The following is a 15440-nucleotide window of genomic DNA, read 5'->3' on the forward strand; positions in this document are numbered from 1 at the left end:
GAGCATTGTATTGTATTACAAGCTTTTCTTTGAGAGATGCAGTACCACTGACTACATACAAAGTACTTAAAAGTAAACTCTGATTTCTTATGAGGACCTGCATATGGGATTCATTTTTGTAGAGGGACAATACCACAGACAACATACAGAGGCCATCTTGTCATTAGTACAGCACCTCTACAAAAAATTATGTTTGTAGTGTAACAGTACCCAGAAAGGGAAACCTACCTGTAGCCCAACGAGCCAAGAAAGTATCCCAAATATAGTCAAACTCTCTCTGATTCCAAAAAGACAGATTACTGCGTGCCCCAGCTTTGAAATTGAAAAAAAACACGTGCCATGTCACAGTACTCCTGATTCGGAGAAACAAGATAAACAACCCATTATTGGATTGCATTGGCGTATGGAAACAGGAAATAAAATGTTGTGCTCTGGTGGATTATTACACAGCATGTCCAGTTGTCGTGCCAAACAGCAAGTTGTCTTTGTTGCCCCCTTTTACTCTCTCTTATCCGTAGCAATGGTCTAAAAAAGGAGGGCTAAATGATGTGTAAATGTTACTAAAAAGATACAAAAAATGGATCATTATACATATTTTGTTCGTTAGTTTTGTGATATGAAGAAACAAACATAAGTGAGGGGGTTAAGTGGTTTGTAAATGTCAACAAAACCGGGCAATGCAAATATTGGATCAGTATACATACTTTGCGTAGGTGTGGTGTTACTTATCTAGGTAACTTAACTTTACTAAGGTCCTTGCCATTTTGCCTTTCCATTAAAAAGACTGCATTCCTGGCAGATGTGTGATAATGTGCATTTCACAAGAGCATAGAAAATAAAGCACTCCCCTGTCAGTGTTATAAGTGCCTTGTATGCACCACAAATATATATTTTTGAGCTGGCTTCAAATAAATAATTAAAATATCTTTAACAGTCACTGCATGAGATTTGTCATAAAAGTGGCACTGAGGCATTTAAGCGGACTCAGTTGCCCAGGTAAGAGAAAACAAATGTGCACTTATTAGAACAACAGTGTGTAGGTTAAACCCTGATACAAGACAAGCCACATAATGGACAAAGTTCCCTTGAAGTGAGAAGAGAGTGGGTTGATTTAAAATCCCAGTATTGCTTGGGTACATAGCCCCGGGTAAAGTGCAGTCTTGTACAGCATTGGCACTAAAGCAAAAATTGTCCTTGTATATTAAGCATATTTTGCAAATACTTTTTGCACCAGGGAAATGTTTGCCCAAGTGCTAATATAAAAACGGTTTTTGAACTGTGTTAGTACACCACCAGCTGTTAGGTTTAAGTTAAGAAACAGGATGCAGGTTTTGGCCGTTGGATTCTTTTTTATAGGCAATCGTCACCTAAACTGGGTCCCTCTGACAAACAACCTGACACGTCCACAATATCAGGGACGCAATCCCTGACACAACCATTCCAGGTGATATCCATCCGTGCAATACTTGTTACTTGGCAGAACCTTCATCAAGACATGCGCTCAGTGTACACTCATTAGTATGGTGAAGTCTCAGGTGTACACCTCTTCATGAATCTGGTGAAGGTTACGCAGCTTATGCTCTACTTACACCTTAAATAATCTTTGTGATTTGTCCCCATCTATATGTACTTTTTCCTTAACGCATTCCTTACTCATTAATAGGGCACTTACTTCCTGGCAGACAGGAATCCCTTTTGCATGCAACTTACTTTCTTTTAGCCCACTCCGCATTCCTTCCTACAACAGCAAATTGCCTTGTTGCCCCTTTTGTAATACTGAAGTACAGCCCATGCATGGAGTACAGTCTAGTTCTGAGTAAATTGGACATCTTGAAGGATACTGTAACATTGTGTCTGAGATAATAGGAGATACACCTCACATCTAAATTTCGGGACAAACGGTTTAGCGAGTGCACACATGGTGTTAATATATACTGTAAAAAAAAAGCAATTATAGTCAGGGTGAGATTTTGTATTTGCAAGTCAGCATCATCAGCCTCCCTCTACCCAGATGAGGTCCGGCCATGTGCTGATAAGTCTGTCTTTATATGCCAATTCAGAAGAACAGAAGCAAACACGTTAGCAGCCATTTGCAATGGCAAAATAAATAAGAAAAAACTTTTCAAAACCATAACAGTGATACATAGCTAAAACTCCACACTGCTATTATCATGGAATACTTGGAAATTCTAACAAGAGATGGGTAAAGGGATCTGTTGTATTAAAATGGCAAGGTGGTAGGGGGACATTTGTGTTTATTCACCAACATACACAGGCATGCGTGTCCTTCATTGAATGGCCTCGTGGACCAGGGAAAGTTAGGGCAAGTGGTGGATGATTTGCCAGAGGACGTGGCAAGTACAGAGGGATGAGGAGGGGTTTACAGGAGAAGATAGGACCAGTGAAGGAGAATTTGCCAGAGGGCCAGTGGAGGCAGATTTGACAGAGAAGAAGGTTAGGCCGGTGGGAGGGGCCATGCTAGAAAAGGAGTCATAAATGGAGGAGTATAATGAGGATGTTGCAACAAACAAGTGGAGATGAAAACAGTTGCTGCCATGACCCTCAAGTTGATTCTGCACACAGTGGTTTACTGGGCTCATTGCACTTCCGCTGAGGAGGATGTGAAAAATCATCACAGCGGGAGTCCAGATGTGATGAGTACAGATGAGGTGTTGAAGTATCGTCAAAATATGGTTTGGGTGGAGGAGCAGATGCCAATGCCCCAGCAGGAGATAGCTGAGGTGAAAGAGAATTCTCAGCATGTGCCCACAATTGGAGATAGGACAAACTAGTTGCAGAAGTTCCTGAAAATAATGTTGGCAATGGCAAAAGGCACAAACACCCTTTGCACAAGTCTCCTATTTCTGACAGTTCTTCTACTTTGAACTGTCCAGGGGAGGCACACATACTTTCATACACAATTTGCAAGAAGGATGTCCAGAGCAGTCAAAAATGGTGGTTTGTGAATTGGAAACAATGGCCATGCACAACCACTTTTGTCAATTGCATCACATATCTTCTAATCTGCATATATGGACAATATCATCTTTAAAAAATGCTTGAGTAGCAAATTCAAAACATACGGGAGGTGCTACTGTGCAGCCTATCAAGTATCTGCCATCTGCTGAGACTCTGAGCCCATCATCTGACACTGCCATTGCTGCTCTGTGAGACATTTCACCTCCAGCAGAACAAGCGATCCTGGCGGGGGATGGGCTGTGAAGACATAGTGAACCCGTTCATGGGTGACACGGTTTATTCTCCTTCCTCAACTGTGCATAGAAAATCATGCCAGTGTGAAGATTTCTTTTTCTATCTCCTGCACAAAAATGAAATTATGGGAAATGTTTTGATTTTTGATGTTTCCATTGTCCCGCACTAGCAAAACATGATGTGTCAACATGAGTGGTTTATAGTTTTTGCTCTCCTTTGCCCCAAATAAATCACTGGCAAATGTGTGCAATGCTGAGTCTCCTCTTCTTTTAAATGAAAATCTCTTTTATGAATGTTATTTAGTTTCTCCTTTGGGGCATCCTAAAAAATCCTGCCTCAATATTTGCAATTTAGTTTCTCCACACTTGTACGGAAAAATCATACAATTTAAGTTCTCCTCTCCTGAGTAGAAGAAGCCAAATTAATGTACGCAATTTGTTTTCCTCTGCTATGATAGGCACAAGGCCTTGTGTGCCTTTGTTTGATTTTGCTTAGTCAAGCTTACATGAAAACTATCTGTATAAATGTTTACAATATTGTGTTTCCTCTTTGGCACCCCAGAATTGCACATATACATTTGTGAAATTTGCGTTATCTTCCAATCTTCACAAAAACCGATGCATGTCAATGTGTGTGGTTTTGTTAGTCTATTCCTGCGTAAAACAAATCAGGGGTAAATGTTGGTGAGTTTGTTTCTGATGTACAATGAAACTAAAATCATATGCCAATGTGTGTGATTTTGTATTTCAATCTTGAAAAAATAAAATCACGTGGCATTCAGTCAATTTGTTTTTCCTCTTCAAGTAAAAATGTATGTGTGAATGTGTATGATTTTGTCATTTTGTTCACCTACTGCTGATCAAAAGAAATCATATGTCAGTGTGTGTGCTTTTATTCATACTCTACTCCACAAATGAAATCATGTGTCAGTGTGTGTGCTTTTATTCATACTCTACTCCACAAATGAAATCATGTGTCAGTGTGTGTGCTTTTATTCATACTCTACTCCACAAATGAAATCATGTGCCAATGAGTGTGCTTTTATTCATACTCTACTCCACAAATGAAATCATGCGCCAATGAGTGTGAATTTGTTACTAATCTCCCGCACACAAAATAAATTGTATATCAACGTGCGGGATTTCACTTCTCCTTCACTGTAAAAAAATAATTGGTGAATGAATGAGACGTCGTCATCAAATTCAGTGTGTGCAATTACTTGCTCTATTCTGAACCCCAAAACAGTAACATGACAATATTTGTATTTTTGTTTCTCATATCCTGTTCAAATAAAATCATGTCAGAGTGTGTGATTTGAATTCTTATCTGCCACTTAAATGACTTGATTTTTTAAAATGTTTTCATTACCGCACAGACCCAAATATGATTTGTAAACATGTGTGAATGTCTCTCCTTCCCTGTGCGCCAGAAATTCACTCGTGTATGTATGTGATTTGCTTGCTCCTCTTGTGCATGCACAAACATCCTGCATCATCAGTGTTTATGATTATGCATCTCGCTTGCTTCCACTCAAAACCATTCATAGCTAAATGTGTTGGATTTTGTCTGTCCTCTCCTGCACGGAGCAAATCACATATATATATGGACATAATTGTGTTTTCTCTAGTGCACAAAATACATCTACCAACATGTGATTTTGTTTTTACAATCCTGCCCAAACGAATGTGTAAGAGTGTGTTCTACCTTTTTCTTCTTCTGCACCCAACAAATAAATATGTGAAATGTGTCTGATTTTGTGTATCCTTTCCGGTGCAAAACAAATCACGTGTGACATTGTGAAATGTTGTTCCTTCTCAAAGATTAAGTAAAATAACAGGTCAATGAACGTGATTTGGTTTTCAATGATGTGCAAGGAATAAATCACTGATCAAACATGTTGATTTTGTATCTCGTTTCATGCGCCTTGTTTCTTTCTCCTGTAATTATCAAAAGACATCAGAATTCAGTCTGTATGATTGTGTATCTCCTCTACTACACAAATGAACTCATGTGTCAATTAGTATGATTTTGTTCCTGTTAAGGATTCCAATCGGGCGTCACATCCTGGACCAAGACACTTGCAGGGTAATTCATAGAATTTCGCAGAAAAGTGTCGCAAGCGGCTGGCGCAGAGTGTCCGCGTGCGATTGTCTGCGCCAGGCGCGTGCGCCAAAACCGATTTCCGCGCACAGCTTATTCATGGATTTTAGGCTCCCAAACCAGCCGTGGCGCAGAGTATCGCAGCGACCCTGCAGCAGCGCCAGTAACGCCCCCAAGAACGCCCTCGCGCAAGGAAAAGCCATCAAAATCGCTAAATCATCGCAAAGGGCTGCGCTAACCCTGGACCAGTTTACAGGGCTGCAAAACAAGAAACGCAAAGCGGGTAACGTTCATATCAGGGGTACGCGGGAAGTTTCACATGCGATTAGCCAGGGTAAGTGTATTACAGGGGTACGCAGGAAGTTTTACACGCAATTAGCCAGGGTACGTGTATTACAGGGGTACGCGTGAAGTTCTACACGCGATTAGCCAGGGTACGTGTATTAGAGGGGTACGCGGGAATTATCACACGCGATTTGGCTGGGTACGTGTATGACAGGGGTACGTGTGAAGTTTTACACGCGATTAGCCAGGGTACGTGTATTACAGGGGTACGCTGGAATTATCACACGCGATTTGGCTGGGTACATGTATTACAGGGGTGCACGGGAAGTTACACACGCGATTTGGCTGGGTACGTGTATGACAGGGGTGCGTGGGAAGTTACACACGCGATTAGGCTGGGTGGGTCCTCACAGGTGTTCCCTGTACACCCTCCACGGCCCCTGCAGGCAGCCCACAAAACAGGGGACTACCCTGCACACCTGCTCATGTCTCCCACCCCCCACCCCCCCAGCAGTGAAGGGCAGCCTCCACCAGGCCCCCACTCATGTCTCCCACCACCCCCACCCGCTAGCAGTGCAGGGGCACCCTCCACCAGGCCCCCACTCATGTCCAACTCATGTCAACCACCACCCCCACCCCCAGCAGTGCAGGGGCAGCCTCCACCAGGGCCCCACTCATGTCTCCCACCACCCCCACCCCCCAGCAGTGCAGGGGCAGCCTCCACCAGGCCCCCACTCATGTCTCCCACCACCCCCACCCCCCGGCAGTGTAGGGGCAGCCTCCACCAGGCTCCCACTCATGTCCCCCTGCACCCCTACCCCCAGCAGTGCAGGGGCAGCCTCCACCAGGCCCCCACTCATGTCCCCCACCACCCCCACCCCCAGCAGTGCAGGGGCAGCCTCCACCAGGCCCCCACTCATGTCCCCCACCGCCCCCACCCCCAGCAGTGCAGGGGCAGCCTCCACCAGGCCCCCACTCATGTCTCCCACCACCCCCACCCCCAGCAGTGCAGGGGCACCCTCCACCAGGCCCCCACTCATGTCTCCCACCACCCCCACCCCCCAGCCACCAGGGGCAGCCTCCACCAGGCCCCCACTCATGTCTCCCACCTCCACCCCCCAGGCAGTGCAGGGGCACCCTCCACCAGCCCCCCACTCATGTCCAACTCATGTCTCCCACCACCCCCACCCCGAGCAGTGCAGGGGCAGCCTCCACCAGGCCCCCACTCATGTCTCCCACCACCCCCACCCCCTAGCAGTGCAGGGGCACCCTCCACCAGGCCCCCACTCATGTCTCCCTGCACCCCCACCCCCAGCAGTGCAGGGGCAGCCTCCACCAGGCCCCCACTCATGTCTCCCACCACCCCCACACCCCAGCAGTGCAGGGGCACCCTCCACCAGGCCCCCACTCATGTCTCCCACCACCCCCACCCCCCAGCAGTGTAGGGGCAGCCTCCACCAGGCCCCCACTCATGTCCCCCTGCACCCCCACCCCCAGCAGTGCAGGGGCAGCCTCCACCAGGCCCCCACTCATGTCCCCCACCACCCCCACCCCCAGCAGTGCAGGGGCAGCCTCCACCAGGCCCCCACTCATGTCTCCCACCACCCCTACCCCCCAGCCACCAGGGGCAGCCTCCACCAGGCCCCCACTCATGTCCCCCTGCACCTCCACCCCCAGCAGTGCAGGGGCAGCCTCCACCAGGCCCCCACTCATGTCTCCCACCACCCCCACCCCCAGCAGAGCAGGGGCAGCCTCCACCAGGCCCCCACTCATGTCTCCCACCACCCCCACCCCCCAGCAGTGCAGGGGCACCCTCCACCAGCCCCCCACTCATGTCCAACTCATGTCTCCCACCGCCCCCACCCCCAGCAGTGCAGGGGCAGCATCCACCAGGCCCCCACTCATGTCTCCCACCACCCCCACCCCCTAGCAGTGCAGGGGCACCCTCCACCAGGCCCCCACTCATGTCTCCCACCACCCCCACCCCCAGCAGTGCAGGGGCAGCCTCCACCAGGCCCCCACTCATGTCCCCCACCGCCCCCACCCCCAGCAGTGCAGGGGCAGCCTCCACCAGGCCCACACTCATGTCTCCCACCGCCCCCACCCCCAGCAGTGCAGGGGCACCCTCCACCAGGCCCCCACTCATGTCTCCCACCACCCCTACCCCCCAGCCACCAGGGGCAGCCTCCACCAGGCCCCCACTCATGTCTCCCACCTCCACCCCCCAGGCAGTGCAGGGGCACCCTCCACCAGCCCCCCACTCATGTCCAACTCATGTCTCCCACCACCCCCACCCCGAGCAGTGCAGGGGCAGCCTCCACCAGGCCCCCACTCATGTCTCCCACCACCCCCACCCCCTAGCAGTGCAGGGGCACCCTCCACCAGGCCCCCACTCATGTCCCCCTGCACCCCCACCCCCACCCCCAGCAGTGCAGGGGCAGCCTCCACCAGGCCCCCACTCATGTCTCCCACCACCCCCACACCCCAGCAGTGCAGGGGCACCCTCCACCAGGCCCCCACTCATGTCTCCCACCACCCCCACCCCCCAGCAGTGTAGGGGCAGCCTCCACCAGGCCCCCACTCATGTCCCCCTGCACCCCCACCCCCAGCAGTGCAGGGGCAGCCTCCACCAGGCCCCCACTCATGTCCCCCACCACCCCCACCCCCAGCAGTGCAGGGGCAGCCTCCACCAGGCCCCCACTCATGTCTCCCACCACCCCTACCCCCCAGCCACCAGGGGCAGCCTCCACCAGGCCCCCACTCATGTCCCCCTGCACCCCCACCCCCAGCAGTGCAGGGGCAGCCTCCACCAGGCCCCCACTCATGTCTCCCACCACCCCCACCCCCAGCAGAGCAGGGGCACCCTCCACCAGGCCCCCACTCATGTCAACCACCACCCCCACCCCCCAGCCACCAGGGGCAGCCTCCACCAGGCCCCCACTCATGTCTCCCACCACCCCCACCCCCCTGCAGTGCAGGGGCACCCTCCACCAGCCCCCCACTCATGTCCAACTCATGTCTCCCACCGCCCCCACCCCCAGCAGTGCAGGGGCAGCCTCCACCAGGCCCCCACTCATGTCTCCCACCACCCCCACCCCCTAGCAGTGCAGGGGCACCCTCCACCAGGCCCCCACTCATGTCTCCCACCACCCCCACCCCCAGCAGTGCAGGGGCAGCCTCCACCAGGCCCCCACTCATGTCTCCCACCACCCCCACCCCCCCAGCAGTGCAGGGGCAGCCTCCACCAGGCCCCCACTCATATCTCCCACCACCCCCACCCCCCAGCCACCAGGGGCAGCCTCCACCAGGCCCCCACTCATGTCTCCAACCACCCCCACCCCCCAGCCACCAGGGGCAGCCTCCACCAGGCCCTCACCCATGTCTCCCACCCCACCCACCCCCCAGCCACCAGGGGCACCCTCCACCAGGCCCCCACTCATGTCTCCCACCACCCCCACCCCCCAGCAGTGCAGGGGCAGCCTCCACCAGGCCCACACTCATGTCTCCCACCACCCCCACCCCCCAGCAGTGCAGGGGCAGCCTCCACCAGGCCCCCACTCATGTCTCCCACCACCCCTACCCCCCAGCCACCAGGGGCAGCCTCCACCAGGCCCCCACTCATGTCCCCCTGCACCCGCACCCCCAGCAGTGCAGGGGCAGCCTCCACCAGGCCCCCACTCATGTCTCCCACCACCCCCACCCCCCAGCAGTGCAGGGGCACCCTCCACCAGGCCCCCACTCATGTCCAACTCATGTCTCCCACCACCCCCACCCCCAGCAGTGCAGGGGGAGCCTCCACCAGGCCCCCACTCATTTCTCCCACCACCCCCACCCCCCAGCAGTGCAGGGGCACCCTCCACCAGGCCCCCACTCATGTCCCCCTGCACCCCCACCCCCAGCAGTGCAGTGGCAGCCTCCATCAGGCCCCCACTCATGTCTCCGACCACCCCCACCCCCCAGCAGTGCAGGGGCACACTCCACCAGGCCCCCACTCATGTCTCCCACCACCCCCACCCCCCTGCAGTGCAGGGGCAGCCTCCACCAGGCCCCCACTCATGTCCCCCTGCACCCCCACTCCCAGCAGTGCAGGGGCAGCCTCCACCAGGCCCCCACTCATGTCCCCCACCACCCCCACCCCCAGCAGTGCAGGGGCAGCCTCCACCAGGCCCCCACTCATGACTCCCACCAACCCACCCCCCAGCCACCAGGGGCAGCCTCCACCAGGCCCCCACTCATGTCCCCTGCACCCCCACCCCCAGCAGTGCAGGGGCAGCCTCCACCAGGCCCCCACTCATGTCTCCCACCACCCCCACCCCCCAGCCACCAGGGGCAGCCTCCACCAGGCCCACACTCATGTCTCCCACCACCCCCACCCCCCAGCAGTGCAGGGGCAGCCTCCACCAGGCCCCCACTCATGTCTCCCACCACCCCCACCCCCCAGCCACCAGGGGCAGCCTCCACCAGGCCCCCACTCATGTCCCCCTGCACCCGCACCCCCAGCAGTGCAGGGGCAGCCTCCACCAGGCCCCCACTCATGTCTCCAACCACCCCCACCCCCCAGCAGTGCAGGGGCACCCTCCACCAGGCCCCCACTCATGTCCAACTCATGTCTCCCACCACCCCCACCCCCAGCAGTGCAGGGGCAGCCTCCACCAGGCCCCCACTCATTTCTCCCACCACCCCCACCCCCAGCAGTGCAGGGGCACCCTCCACCAGGCCCCCACTCATGTCTCCCACCACCCCCACCCCCAGTAGTGCAGGGGCACCCTCCTCCAGGCCCCCACTCATGTCCAACTCATGTCTCCCACCACCCCCACCCCCAGCAGTGCAGGGGCAGCCTCCACCAGGCCCCCACTCATGTCTCCCACCCCCCCACCCCCCAGCAGTGCAGGGGCAGCCTCCACCAGGCCCCCACTCATGTCCCGCTGCACCCCCACTCCCAGCAGTGCAGGGGCAGCCTCCACCAGGCCCCCACTCATGTCCCCCACCACCCCCACCCCCAGCAGTGCAGGGGCAGCCTCCACCAGGCCCCCACTCATGACTCCCACCAACCCACCCCCCAGCCACCAGGGGCAGCCTCCACCAGGCCCCCACTCATGTCCCCTGCACCCCCACCCCCAGCAGTGCAGGGGCAGCCTCCACCAGGCCCCCACTCATGTCTCCCACCACCCCCACCCCCTAGCCACCAGGGGCAGCCCCCACTCATGTCTCCCACCACCCCCACCCCCAGCAGTGCAGGGGCAGCCTTCACCAGGACCCCACTCATGTCTCCCACCACTCCCACCCCAGAGCCACCAGGGGCAGCCTCCACCAGGCCCCCACTCATTTCCCCCTGCACCCGCACCCCCAGCAGTGCAGGGGCAGCCTCCACCAGGCCCCCACTCATGTCTCCCACCACCCCCACCCCCCAGCAGTGCAGGGGTACCCTCCACCAGGCCCCCACTCATGTCTCCCACCACCCCCACCCCCCAGCCACCGGGGGCAGCCTCCACCAGGCCCCCACTCATGTCTCCCACCACCCCCACCCCCCAGCAGTGCAGGGGTACCCTCCACCAGGCCCCCACTCATGTCTGTCACCACCCCCACCCCCCAGCCACCGGGGGCACCCTCCACCAGGCCCCCACTCATGTCCAACTCATGTCTCCCACCACCCCCACTCCCAGCAGTGCAGGGGGAGCCTCCACCAGGCCCCCACTCATTTCTCCCACCACCCCCACCCCCAGCAGTGCAGGGGCACCCTCCACCAGGCCCCCACTCATGTCTCCCACCACCCCCACCCCCAGCAGTGCAGGGGCACCCTCCACCAGGCCCCCACTCATGTCCAACTCATGTCTCCCACCACCCCCACCCCCAGCAGTGCAGGGGCAGCCTCCACCAGGCCCCCACTCATGTCTCCCACCACCCCCACCCCCCAGCAGTGCAGGGGCACCCTCCACCAGGCCCCCACTCATGTCCCCCTGCACCCCCACCCCCAGCAGTGCAGGGGCAGCCTCCACCAGGCCCCCACTCATGTCCAACTCATGTCTCCCACCACCCCCACCCCCAGCAGTGCAGGGGGAGCCTCCACCAGGCCCCCACTCATTTCTCCCACCACCCCCACCCCCAGCAGTGCAGGGGCACCCTCCACCAGGCCCCCACTCATGTCTCCCACCACCCCCACCCCCAGCAGTGCAGGGGCACCCTCCACCAGGCCCCCACTCATGTCCAACTCATGTCTCCCACCACCCCCACCCCCAGCAGTGCAGGGGCAGCCTCCACCAGGCCCCCACTCATGTCTCCCACCACCCTCACCCCCCAGCAGTGCAGGGGCACCCTCCACCAGGCCCCCACTCATGTCCCCCTGCACCCCCACCCCCAGCAGTGCAGGGGCAGCCTCCACCAGGCCCCCACTCATGTCTCCAACCACCCCCACCCCCCAGCCACCAGGGGCAGCCTCCACCAGGCCCTCACCCATGTCTCCCACCCCACCCACCCCCCAGCCACCAGGGGCACCCTCCACCAGGCCCCCACTCATGTCTCCCACCACCCCCACCCCCCAGCAGTGCAGGGGCAGCCTCCACCAGGCCCACACTCATTTCTCCCACCACCCCCACCCCCAGCAGTGCAGGGGCACCCTCCACCAGGCCCCCACTCATGTCTCCCACCACCCCCACCCCCAGCAGTGCAGGGGCACCCTCCACCAGGCCCCCACTCATGTCCAACTCATGTCTCCCACCACCCCCACCCCCAGCAGTGCAGGGGCAGCCTCCACCAGGCCCCCACTCATGTCTCCCACCACCCTCACCCCCCAGCAGTGCAGGGGCACCCTCCACCAGGCCCCCACTCATGTCCCCCTGCACCCCCACCCCCAGCCACCAGGGGCAGCCTCCACCAGGCCCCCACTCATGTCTCCAACCACCCCCACCCCCCAGCCACCAGGGGCAGCCTCCACCAGGCCCTCACCCATGTCTCCCACCCCACCCACCCCCCAGCCACCAGGGGCACCCTCCACCAGGCCCCCACTCATGTCTCCCACCACCCCCACCCCCCAGCAGTGCAGGGGCAGCCTCCACCAGGCCCACACTCATGTCTCCCACCACCCCCACCCCCCAGCAGTGCAGGGGCAGCCTCCACCAGGCCCCCACTCATGTCTCCCACCACCCCTACCCCCCAGCCACCAGGGGCAGCCTCCACCAGGCCCCCACTCATGTCCCCCTGCACCCGCACCCCCAGCAGTGCAGGGGCAGCCTCCACCAGGCCCCCACTCATGTCTCCCACCACCCCCACCCCCCAGCAGTGCAGGGGCACCCTCCACCAGGCCCCCACTCATGTCCAACTCATGTCTCCCACCACCCCCACCCCCAGCAGTGCAGGGGGAGCCTCCACCAGGCCCCCACTCATTTCTCCCACCACCCCCACCCCCCAGCAGTGCAGGGGCACCCTCCACCAGGCCCCCACTCATGTCCCCCTGCACCCCCACCCCCAGCAGTGCAGTGGCAGCCTCCATCAGGCCCCCACTCATGTCTCCGACCACCCCCACCCCCCAGCAGTGCAGGGGCACACTCCACCAGGCCCCCACTCATGTCTCCCACCACCCCCACCCCCCTGCAGTGCAGGGGCAGCCTCCACCAGGCCCCCACTCATGTCCCCCTGCACCCCCACTCCCAGCAGTGCAGGGGCAGCCTCCACCAGGCCCCCACTCATGTCCCCCACCACCCCCACCCCCAGCAGTGCAGGGGCAGCCTCCACCAGGCCCCCACTCATGACTCCCACCAACCCACCCCCCAGCCACCAGGGGCAGCCTCCACCAGGCCCCCACTCATGTCCCCTGCACCCCCACCCCCAGCAGTGCAGGGGCAGCCTCCACCAGGCCCCCACTCATGTCTCCCACCACCCCCACCCCCCAGCCACCAGGGGCAGCCTCCACCAGGCCCACACTCATGTCTCCCACCACCCCCACCCCCCAGCAGTGCAGGGGCAGCCTCCACCAGGCCCCCACTCATGTCTCCCACCACCCCCACCCCCCAGCCACCAGGGGCAGCCTCCACCAGGCCCCCACTCATGTCCCCCTGCACCCGCACCCCCAGCAGTGCAGGGGCAGCCTCCACCAGGCCCCCACTCATGTCTCCAACCACCCCCACCCCCCAGCAGTGCAGGGGCACCCTCCACCAGGCCCCCACTCATGTCCAACTCATGTCTCCCACCACCCCCACCCCCAGCAGTGCAGGGGCAGCCTCCACCAGGCCCCCACTCATTTCTCCCACCACCCCCACCCCCAGCATTGCAGGGGCACCCTCCACCAGGCCCCCACTCATGTCTCCCACCACCCCCACCCCCAGTAGTGCAGGGGCACCCTCCTCCAGGCCCCCACTCATGTCCAACTCATGTCTCCCACCACCCCCACCCCCAGCAGTGCAGGGGCAGCCTCCACCAGGCCCCCACTCATGTCTCCCACCCCCCCACCCCCCAGCAGTGCAGGGGCAGCCTCCACCAGGCCCCCACTCATGTCCCGCTGCACCCCCACTCCCAGCAGTGCAGGGGCAGCCTCCACCAGGCCCCCACTCATGTCCCCCACCACCCCCACCCCCAGCAGTGCAGGGGCAGCCTCCACCAGGCCCCCACTCATGACTCCCACCAACCCACCCCCCAGCCACCAGGGGCAGCCTCCACCAGGCCCCCACTCATGTCCCCTGCACCCCCACCCCCAGCAGTGCAGGGGCAGCCTCCACCAGGCCCCCACTCATGTCTCCCACCACCCCCACCCCCTAGCCACCAGGGGCAGCCCCCACCAGGCCCCCACTCATGTCTCCCACCACCCCCACCCCCAGCAGTGCAGGGGCAGCCTTCACCAGGACCCCACTCATGTCTCCCACCACTCCCACCCCAGAGCCACCAGGGGCAGCCTCCACCAGGCCCCCACTCATTTCCCCCTGCACCCGCACCCCCAGCAGTGCAGGGGCAGCCTCCACCAGGCCCCCACTCATGTCTCCCACCACCCCCACCCCCCAGCAGTGCAGGGGTACCCTCCACCAGGCCCCCACTCATGTCTCCCACCACCCCCACCCCCCAGCCACCGGGGGCAGCCTCCACCAGGCCCCCACTCATGTCTCCCACCACCCCCACCCCCCAGCAGTGCAGGGGTACCCTCCACCAGGCCCCCACTCATGTCTGTCACCACCACCACCCCCCAGCCACCGGGGGCACCCTCCACCAGGCCCCCACTCATGTCCAACTCATGTCTCCCACCACCCCCACTCCCAGCAGTGCAGGGGGAGCCTCCACCAGGCCCCCACTCATTTCTCCCACCACCCCCACCCCCAGCAGTGCAGGGGCACCCTCCACCAGGCCCCCACTCATGTCTCCCACCACCCCCACCCCCAGCAGTGCAGGGGCACCCTCCACCAGGCCCCCACTCATGTCCAACTCATGTCTCCCACCACCCCCACCCCCAGCAGTGCAGGGGCAGCCTCCACCAGGCCCCCACTCATGTCTCCCACCACCCCCACCCCCCAGCAGTGCAGGGGCACCCTCCACCAGGCCCCCACTCATGTCCCCCTGCACCCCCACCCCCAGCAGTGCAGGGGCAGCCTCCACCAGGCCCCCACTCATGTCCAACTCATGTCTCCCACCACCCCCACCCCCAGCAGTGCAGGGGGAGCCTCCACCAGGCCCCCACTCATTTCTCCCACCACCCCCACCCCCAGCAGTGCAGGGGCACCCTCCACCAGGCCCCCACTCATGTCTCCCACCACCCCCACCCCCAGCAGTGCAGGGGCACCCTCCACCAGGCCCCCACTCATGTCCAACTCATGTCTCCCACCACCCCCACCCCCAGCAGTGCAGGGGCAGCCTCCACCAGGCCC

The sequence above is a fragment of the Ambystoma mexicanum genome, chromosome 4p, assembly GCF_040938575.1.
Source record: "Ambystoma mexicanum isolate Mex_15411 chromosome 4p, UKY_AmexF1_1, whole genome shotgun sequence".
Lineage (NCBI taxonomy): Eukaryota > Metazoa > Chordata > Amphibia > Caudata > Ambystomatidae > Ambystoma > Ambystoma mexicanum.